Raw genomic sequence first — 10,298 nt, 5'->3', positions numbered from 1 at the left:
CCTGTATCTGAATTGCAAAGATGGACACCTTTTCCTGAGTATTTAGTTATTCATTCCAGAACACCAGTTGTCATTATATATACCTGTACTAAAACTTTATGTGCAGACAAAATTCCCTGGTCTCATGAAACATTCATGAGGGGAGGTTGAGGGAAGTAAACCGTACACAAATAAAATTAATGTATGTCAAATATTGAGAAAAAGATTTGGACTAAAGTAAAGCATCAATACAAATGCCAGGGGAAAGGAGTGGATTTTTATTTTAAATGTGATCATTATACTTTTGTTAAATCTTATACCTCTTGACTTGTGAAATGAAAATAATGGCCAATAGAGTGGAAAAATACACACATAGAAGGTTGGGAAGTTAACCTAAACTCGCCCATAATATCCCATTGAAAAAGTAGACATAAACAATTTTGCTAGGCACATTTCTTTAGCTCAGTATAGGATAATGGAAAAGTGGAAGAAACGTTTGGATTGGGTAACTGAGTCTTTTTCTAAAAATGCTTGTCTTACAGGCAAAAAGCTTTTATTCTCAGTATGTAGCTCAGGACGGCTTTGTGATCTGCCTGCCTTAGCCTTCTGATTGCTGGGATTACAGATGTGTGCCATCAGCACATCCAATTTATTACCATATATAGTTATTTATTTTTCTGAAAAGGTCTCTATATAGCACAGGTTGGCCTTGACCTTGTAATCTGGTCTCAGGCTCCCAAATGCTGTATTACAGGTATACATTATCACAACTACTGTATATTTTTCCTCAGTTTTTAAAACTTAGCTTATATTAGTTATATGGGGGGAAGGATTTCATTGTTACATGTCCACATGTGTTTACACTATATTCCAACCAATTGTGCCCCCCCACCAGTCCCCCCCCAAAACATCCCCAACCATGTATATTTTAAAGCTCCTTATTACAAGCTCCTTGTCTGTATCCTGACTTCTGTTTATTTGCATAAAGCTTTTTGTTGGGACAACTGGTTTTGCATTGTATTTACAAGTAATCATTTTCTTAACCTGTCTTGTCCAAATAATTCCTCCTTAGAGTTTGCTGTGAAAAAAAATCTTCAATATATTCATTGAGCTATAACGCCAGATTTTACTTTTCAAATGCAATCCTTACTACCTTTTAAAGCGGGGAGGAATTTTAATAAAGAGATTAGGCGAGTGGAACTGCCAAAAACAACAAAAAAACGACAACACGCTTTTGTAAGGGTGTTAGTGGGAGATCCCATGAACGTCTGGTTAACACTTCATCCCAGGAGAGTAAAGTAGGATGTATGTGACACTGGCGTTATCCACTCTGCTCAGTGGATCACACGCTTTCACCACAGGAGCCTGCCACACAGGCTCAAAGCGCAGAGGAGCCTGCACGGAGTTTCCCATCAATCCTTTCGACTTGCGGGTCTTCACAGCATCTCCCACAGTACTCCTGGGCTCCCTCGTCACGTGACGGGGGTGGATTCGCTCGGCCAAAGGGAAGCTAAAACGCAGGATAGGTGGTCGGGGATACTACGGTCCTCCACCACCTCCCTCACGCCCGGGCTTGCGTAATCTCGCGTGAGGTGGAGAGTATCTTCTCGCGAGAGCTAAGTCGGGATCCCTCCAGGTCCGCCTCCGTGGTGAGGAGGAGGAGGAGGAGAAGGAGGAGGAGGCAGAGGGAGGGAGGAGGAGGAGGAGGCCCCGTCGCGGCCTTCGCCGCCGCCAACGGGGCTGTCCCTGTAGCTCCCGATGGAGTTTGAGGCCCTGAAACCGCCGCCGAGCTCTGCCCCGGCGAGACGAGGCGCCTCCGTCGCCGAGCCGCGCCGTCGCGGGGCTCCCGGGAGCGGCCCTTAGCGACCCCGCCCGGGCCCCCTCAGGTAGGGCGGGGGCGGGCGCGCTGCGGCTCGGGCCCGAGTCCCGGTGCCGGGTCCCCAGCGGTCGGGCGGGAGACCCGGCTCAGCCCCGGTGGCCTGTGCGGTGCGGCCGCCGGTGCTCCCCGAGGGTTGGGGACTGAGGGCCGCACCTGACACGGACGAACCCCAGGGCCTGGGCAGGCCCCTGGGTCTGGTGGGGCTTTTGCGATGCGAAGCGATAGGCTCCAATGGCCACCTTGTTTCGTCCAGGAGGACGTCTCTGACCATGAAGGGACCTCCCTCGCCAAGGCCAGCTTACCTTCTCCCTTTCCTCCTGCACTTAGTAAGAGGGGCTTTTGAAAGAGGACCTCGAAATCTGGTCCGGTTCCAGCTTTTCCTCTGTCTGCCCTGGGGCTTCCTGAGACCCTGGCGCAAGGATGGTGGAGCCGATCTGAGTGGGTGTAAATAGGGACCCTGGTCAAACAATGCCCTGGGAGGGCTTCACCTCCCAGGGGGGAGATGGTCGATCCGAAGTGGTTGCACTGGGGATGTGACTAGAAGCAATGGCATGAAACACAGCCAGGGAATTCTGCTGTGGCTTTCTTCTATTCCTTCTTTCATTTTTCCCCCCATGGTGAAGCCTCTTGAGGAGACTCTTCCACCATCTTAGAAGAATGGTTGAGAACATCTTTGTTTCTCAGAGAAACAGCTCTACTTTTCTCCATCCTTTGCTTTCAGGAAGGGAGAAGATGAGAGTAGCTGTCATTTCCATCCTTCAGATCACTCTAGTTTAAGATATCGTCGGCAGATAAAACCTTCACACCAAAATAGTCTCAAATAATCACTGACAAAGTAGATCTGATCCAGTAATTTTCAGCCTGTTTTATATTTTCATAAAACCCATCTGTGTTCTCCTTTTGATTCCTACTATTCTTACCTAGGTCCCTTTGTAATTTTTGCTTTTTCGCTACCCACTGTGCCTAGAATGGCTTTCTATCTCAAATAAAATGCGTACAATTAATCGTATTACCATTTGTATGTGAGTCACATATGTAAGTTCCTATAGGAACTTTTGGTTAACCTTAGAAAGTGATACGGTTTCACCCCAAACTAAACACTAAAGTGATATGATTTTAAACCCCCTCCCTCCCCACAAAAAGCAAAGAAACGTATTTTAGTAAGTGCAACCTTTTCGTGGTTAAATGTATACGGACTTAGTTAAAAGTTTTTGAATCATTAAGACTAGTTCATAGAGTCTCCTGTTCTCATCTTTTATCTTAAAAAAAAAAAACTACAACCACTGTCCCAACCTCACATTGTCTTGTGTTGTTTACTTCCGTATTCAGTTCTTGAAGAAACAGAGACCATCACATCCTGTTAAAGACCATTTTCTTAGTACTGCCAATTTTATTGATTTGGAGGTTTCTGTTTTCCAAATTTTAAAGTTTGGAAAATTGCTAGAATACAAAATGGTAAATACACATTGCAGTTGTGTTTAGAAAAGGCAGATATAATTTAAAGAGGCTTTTTACTCTTGAGGATGTAATTGCAATTCAGTTCATTAGTGGATCCTTTTGAGTTTCTCTTGGCCTATTACTGCTCCGGTAACCTGACATGCTAGAAGACATATGTCCTTTGTTCATGTTTTCATTAATTCACTTTCTGCTTTTGTAGATTGCTATGGGTCATTTAGCAAACTATATTTTCTTTACACTCAGGATTTTATAATTTGAAAACAGAACTCCTACATTGTATATGATAGCTAAGAACACTAAAGAAACTTACAACAAGGCCATAATAAGTACTTACTATCATTTTGGTTGGTATTCATTGAAGTTTAACTTCTTAGGGATGGAAAAAGGAAATGTGTAGTAACAAAGCTAGCTGAAAATTAAAAATAAATAGATATTTTATGCCCAGTCTCATTAATGTTTTAAATTACATCATCAGGGTCTTTTTTTCTTTCTTTCTTTTTTTCCTTAATGAAAGACTTCTCAAGGGTGTGACTTTTAATAAAAGTTAATTTTTAGTATTACTTTATAACCTTTAGTAATCTAGAGCTGCATTGTCCAGTACCATCCTTTAGCCACTTGTGGCAGTTGAGGACTTGAAATGAAACTAATGTGAGTTAAGATATTTTGTAAGACTAAAATACACATCATATTTCAAAGATTGTTACAAAGTTTCTAAATATCTAAATAATTGTATATGATGAAATGGTTCTTGGGATAAATTGAGTTAACTAAAATTAACTTCACCTATTTTGTTTTTAATACATTTACCAGAAATATTTTAATTATTTTTTGGAGGGTGGATGCTAAAGAAATCCAAGGCCAAACATGTACATGCTAAACATGTAATCTATATGAAGCCAAACACTCCTAAGACCTTGTATTTATATTTTTATTGGGCATTGCTATTCTATAGTAGTATTAGTCTTCCAGTAAGTAAATTAACTGAATAAAAGTAAGCATAAGGAGTGGGGACTTGGTGGTAGAATGCTTGCATAAGGCCCAGGTTTTGATCAATAGCACTACAAAAGTAAATAAATTAACTAAATAGAAGTAAGTATATGAAAACTAAAACCTTCCTGAGTATCCTCTTATAACCAAAATAGTAAGAAGTCTAGGGACTTTAGTAATAAGAAAGATAAGGTTATATAGTTGCCCTTTTTTAGGGAGAAACAAGTAATCAACTTGTGCCTGAAAAATAGGTATTTTTCAAGTTTAACTAAGAAGTATAAGTATTAGTTAAAATAGGAAGTTATCAAGTCATCATATTCCTACTAAAATGCATTGAAAGTTGTATCGCACACTTACTTTAAAAACTGAATTCAGCGTCTTCATTAATTGAGGAAGTAGAACTGCACCGGATATGATGGTACATATCTGCAGTTCTAGCTTCTCCAGATGTATAGGTAGGTAGATCACAGTCCCAGACCAGGCCCCAGACGAAAACATGAAAATCTGTCCAAAAAAATAACAATATAAACAAAAAAACTGGGAACTTTGCTCAATTGGGCACCTGTCTCATAAGCACAAGGCTCTGAGTTCAGACCCTAGTACCACCAGAAAAAAGGGAATCTTGAGACTTATCTAACTTTAACTTAAAAGCTAAGTCATATATGATAGTAGTATTTAAAATTTTAATTTAAGTCCTTTTTTCTCCCAGTCCTGTTGACAAGTTTAGATGCTTAGTTTTGGAATTTATAGGTTGTTTACATTAGATTTTTTTTTTTAGGTTAGAATCCAAGTTGTACTTCTGATGCTTTAAGTTTAATTTTAAATCCAAAGCCAGTTATTTTAATTCTTACACCATTGTAGTTCATTTTAGTAGCTTATAGTTCTTATATGTGTTAACTAGAACAAAAACAATGGCTTTTAATAAGTACTATATGTGAATACACCCACACAACTGAAAAAAAACGATTACATTTTAAAGTGCCTGGGTCTTCAACTGACTGCATAATAATGACTAATAAGAGAAAATGAAAGTACTTAGCTGATACGCAGTTTGGTGCTAATAAATCAGTTAAAATTTTCTTCATTTGGGAGATGTCTATGATTCTTTTATGAGTAACACTCATAACAAGGTACTTATAGATGGGGAAATAAAGCAAAAATGTGTTTAAGGTCCCACTTCTAATTTAGCATTTCTTATGCTTCATCATCCTTCAGTCTTAGTAACTAGTTATCAAGATTAGTTAATATAAGAATTAGAATGCTTTTCCTACTAGGTTTCTATAGTTGTGAAATTTTTTGTCATTTTCTTTTTTTTTAATTGTTATTGTAAAGGTGATGTACAAAGGGGTTTCAGTTATGTAAGTCAGGTAATGATTACATTTCTTTTTGGACATTGTCACCCCTTCCCTGTCTCCCAGGTTTTCCCTCCCAAGTTGTAAACTTTTTTATCTATTTTGTCAGAACTTGAAATATTTTGTGAGTATATTTAGAGTACTTCAGTACTAAGAAATTTAGATTTCCTTATAAATTGTCAAATCAGTATAAATGTGTTATTATAAGCCTAAAAGTTTTATAAATTAATATATATTCTTGTTGCTTGTTCATATTTTAATTTTGTTTTTTTATTTGTTTTTGTGCTGGTCTTGGACTTGAATTTAGGCCTGGGTACTATCCTTTAGCTTTCATACTTGTCTAGCGCTTTACCACTTGAACAACAGCTCCACTTCTGGCTTTCAGGGGTTGATTGGAAATAGTAATCTCTCAGACCTTCTTGCCTGGTTGGCTTTGAACTATGATCCTCAGATCTCAGCCTCCTGATTAGCTAAGATTGTGGCATGAGCCACTGGAACCTGGCTTCATATCTTGTCTTTAAAATGTAAAAATACGATATTTATCATTTTTGGTAGTTATAAAAATAATTCTTACCTAGTTTGATGAAGAACCATTGATTTAAAAGAATTGGGCTGGGAATATGGCCTAGTGGCAAGAGTGCTTGCCTCGTATACATGAGGCCCTGGGTTCGATTCCTCAGCACCACATATACAGAAAATGGCCAGAAGTGGCGCTGTGGCTCAAGTGTTAGAGTGCTAGCCTTGAGCAAAAAAGAAGCCAGGGACAGTGCTTCAGGCCCTGAGTTCATGGCCCAGGACTGGCCCCCCCCCCCAAAAAAAAAAAAAAAAAGAATTTTGGGCTGGGGATATGGCCTAGTGGCAAGAGAGCTTGCCTCGTATACATGAGGCCCTGGGTTCAATTCCCCAGCACCACATATACAGAAAATGGCCAGAAGTGGCGCTGTGGCTCAAGTGGCAGAGTGCTAGCCTTGAGCAAAAGGAAGCCAGGGACAGTGCTCAGGCCCTGAGTTCAAGGCCCAGGACTGGCCAAAAAAAAAAAAGAATTGGAACTTCAGTTTTGTCATCACTCTTTAAACCTTTAGTAGACTTTGGTGTTTAGATAAAATGTTTATCTTGAATAATCTAGAAGTTACTTTTAATCGTACTGAAGGAAAACATTTAAAAAACCAGATATTCACTATATGTCATCATAAAAGTTTTTTAATTTTGTTGTTGATGTGTAACAGGAGGAACATTTGGCAGACTTATTGCCAAAGTTTTCTTAGAGGTGTGTGTGTGTGTGTGTGTGTGTGTGTGTGTGTGTGTGTGTGTGTGTGTGTGTGTGCTGGTCCTGGGTCTTGAACTCTGGGCCTGGACACTGTCTCTGATCTCCTTTTGCTCAAGGTTAGTTAGTGCTCTACTACTTGAGCCACAGCTCCACTTCCGGCTTTTTCTGTGATTAATTGGAGATAAGAGACTTTCTTACCCAGGTTGGCTTCAAACTCAGATCTCAGCCTCCTGAGTAGCTAGGATTATAGTTGTGAGCCACTGGTGCCCAGCCTCTTAAAAGTTTTAAGTCTTTCAAAACTGTTAAGGGCTGGGAATATGGCCTAGAGGCAAGAGTGCTTATACATGAAGTCCTAGGTTCGATTCCCCAGCACCACATAAATAGAAAAGGCCAGAAGTGGCAGTGTGGCTCAAGTTGGCAGAGTGCTAGCCTTGAGCAAAAAGAAGCCAGGGACAGTGCTTAGGCCCTGAGCCCAGGGCCAGGACTGGCAAAAAAAAAAAAAAAGTAAAATAAATAAATAAAACTCTTACTTCAATTTCTAGTATTACTTAAACTTCTTATCATTATATTAAAAGCTCTGGTGTTCTTACACTTAAAAACATAGATAAAGCATAAAACTAAAGTGTGTTCTGGGATGCTCTGCTGTAACTTTAAAACACTGGACGTTGTTGGAAAACTGAATGCACTGCTCCTTGGTTCCTGTTACAAATGGCCTATGAAACCCTAACCCAACAGAATTAACATTCCTAAACAAGTACTCATTTGGGGGGGGAAAAAGATCATTTCAGGTTAGTAACTAAGGGGCTCTCACTAATGAATATAAGATAAATTTCAGGGCTGGGAATGTGGCTTAGTGATAGAGTGCTTGCCTAGCATGCATGAAGCCCTGGGTTCGATTCCTCAGTACTATATAATCAGAAACACGGGAAGTGGTGCTGTGGCTCAAGTGGTAGAGCACTTTTAGGCTCAGGGACAGAGCCCTGGCCCTGAGTTCAAGCCCCAGGACTGGCAAAAGAAAAAAGATAAACTTTGGTTCACAAATTTTCCTAGCATAATTCTGCAGCCAGAAAACAAATGTTACATTTGTTCAATAGTTTTAGGGATTATGTGTTCAGCTGCACAGTGTCCAGCTCTAAAATTGGAAACAAGCTAGATTTTAGGTGATGATGCTAATAAGTGTGGCAATATGAAAATGAATAGTATTCAGATCTAAAACAATGTATTAAAATCTTGGGTTAGAGCTGTTTAAGAAAACGTTTTCTATTGGCTAGGGTTCTTTTTATATAGAAAGACATTTAATTCATTTTAATGAACTTTTTTTCAATTAATTTTTTGTGACAGTCCTAGAATTTGAACTCAGGCTTAGGCACTGTCTCTGAGCTTCTTTTGTTCAGGGCCAGCTTTCTACTATTTGAGCCACAGCTCCACTTCTGCCTTGGATTATTGAAGATAAAGGTCTCACAGATATTCCTGCCCAGGCTGGCTTCAAACCATGATCCTCAGTTCTCAGCCTCCTGCATACCTAGGACTATAGATATGAGCCACTAGTGCCTGGCTTACTGAGTTATTTTTTAATTTTTTTAATGTAAAAGCACAATAAAGTTTTATCAGAATCAATCATTTGTATGTTTGGGAATGTTCTGAGGAGTACTTTCAGTTATGTACTTCTCTCCTTACTCTGACTGCATTTTATTTGAGTTGGTATATATTTGTATGGAAGAGTTATTCTAAATACCTAGATTTCTCATTCACTAGTGTCTTTGTTATGCTTACTTATATGTTTTGTGTTGGAAGATTGTATTTGTGATGCAAATTGAATTCAGGGCTTTGTGCATGCTAGTCAGCCAGCCAAGCTACCAGTGAGCTGTATTCCATTCTAGGACAAAGATTTATTCTTAGAAATAAGAAAATTCTCTCACTTTTATTTTTCCCTGTACCTTTTCAACTTATAATCTTATGCATTATAGCTTTCCTCAAATTATTATCAAAAATTAATACGTTTTAGCTCTTTTTTCCCTAGAATTGTTACATAAGAATAGTGTTGCTGTTTTTGTCCTATACTAATTTTATTGGACCCAGCAGATTTGGTCATATATATCAATCACTAAGTGCTATACTTATTCAGAAGCATTAGAGTGGAATATTACAAGGTTATTTTAAATACTCTTTTCTTTGTTTCACTTTGGGTATCATATTTTGTAGTCAGTAAAAAATTTTTATTTATGGACAAATAGTTCAACAGAGTCCTATCTATAGATTTTCAGAACTTCAGCCTCAGAGTCAAGTCCTGACCAATGTCTTTTTCCAGGTGAGAAAGCTGTTTTCTCATTTAGTACAATGTGTGTGTGTGTGTGTGTGTGTGTGTGTGTGTGTGTGTGTGTGTGTTGCTAGGGATTGAACCCAGGGCCTCATGCATGCTAAATAAGTGATATGCCACTGAAATACATCCCACTTCTACAATATGGTCTTGATTCAAATAGTTTCCAAAGGTTACTAGCTGTTAGGTCTTAATATATTTGGGGATGATGATTATCTAAAAGGAATGTTTAAAAAAACTCCATGGTGGGCTGGGGATATAGCCTAGTGGCAAGAGTGCCTGCCTCGGATACACGAGGCCCTAGGTTCGATTCCCCAGCACCACATATACAGAAAACGGCCAGAAGTGGCGCTGTGGCTCAAGTGGCAGAGTGCTAGCCTTGAGCGGGAAGAAGCCAGGGACAGTGCTCAGGCCCTGAGTCCAAGGCCCAGGACTGGCCAAAAAAAAAAAAATCCATGGTAATCCAGAGTAATTTGTGTTTATAAAAATGGAATGTGGAGGCTAGACACCTGGTCGCTCACTCCTGTAATCCTAACTACTTAGGAGGCTGAGATCTGAGGATTGCAGTTCAAAGCCAGCCTCGGGTAGAAAAGTACCCGTGATACTCTTGCCTCCAATAAACTCAAAAAAGCCAGAAGTGGCACTGTGCCTCAAGTGGTAGAGCACTATAGCCTTGAGCACAAAGAGGCCCAGGGACAGCGCCCAGGCCCTGAGTTCATACCCCAGGACCAGCAAAAAGAGAAAAGAAAAAGAAAAAAGTGGAATGTGGAAAGTTAATCTGCTTATTTTTATGGTTATTAAGAGAAATATATAAAAGCTTTAATGATTATTTCATGAACAACCAATAAAAACACAGAGTTTACTTGCCAGAGACACTTAGTGAATTGTTTCTGGGCAAAATTTCAGAAATATATTTAGTTTGGCAAATAGGTTATTTAATTTTTTTAAAGCTAGCCAAAGCATATAAACTTATTTAGAAGTGTTTCAGATTCTGGGGCTATGACAGTTGATTTTAGCAGATAACTCCTGAAAGATGAATGATGAATATGTGGTTAATTC

General features: G+C 39.4%; 1 protein-coding gene across 4 annotated transcripts in view; it reads left to right on the top strand.

Annotated features, from left to right (window-relative positions):
• The first annotated feature begins 1,599 nt into the window (after positions 1–1,599).
• Positions 1,600–10,298, top strand: part of Rc3h2 (ring finger and CCCH-type domains 2) — a 55,528-nt gene continuing 46,829 nt past the window's right edge. For 2 of the 4 annotated variants that reach the window (XR_007210387.1, XM_048341875.1), the window contains exon 1: positions 1,602–1,865. The gene's annotated coding sequence lies outside the window, so the exon portion shown is untranslated. Of the gene's footprint in view, positions 1,866–8,555; positions 9,231–10,298 lie in introns of those variants that run through there. The other 2 variants (XM_048341892.1, XM_048341884.1) reach the window with 2 other exon arrangements.

Source organism: Perognathus longimembris, chromosome 1 (assembly GCF_023159225.1).
Source record: "Perognathus longimembris pacificus isolate PPM17 chromosome 1, ASM2315922v1, whole genome shotgun sequence".
Taxonomy (NCBI): Eukaryota; Metazoa; Chordata; class Mammalia; order Rodentia; family Heteromyidae; genus Perognathus; species Perognathus longimembris.
Note: the sequence above shows the minus strand (reverse complement) of the source record. Positions and strands in the feature narration are given on the sequence as shown.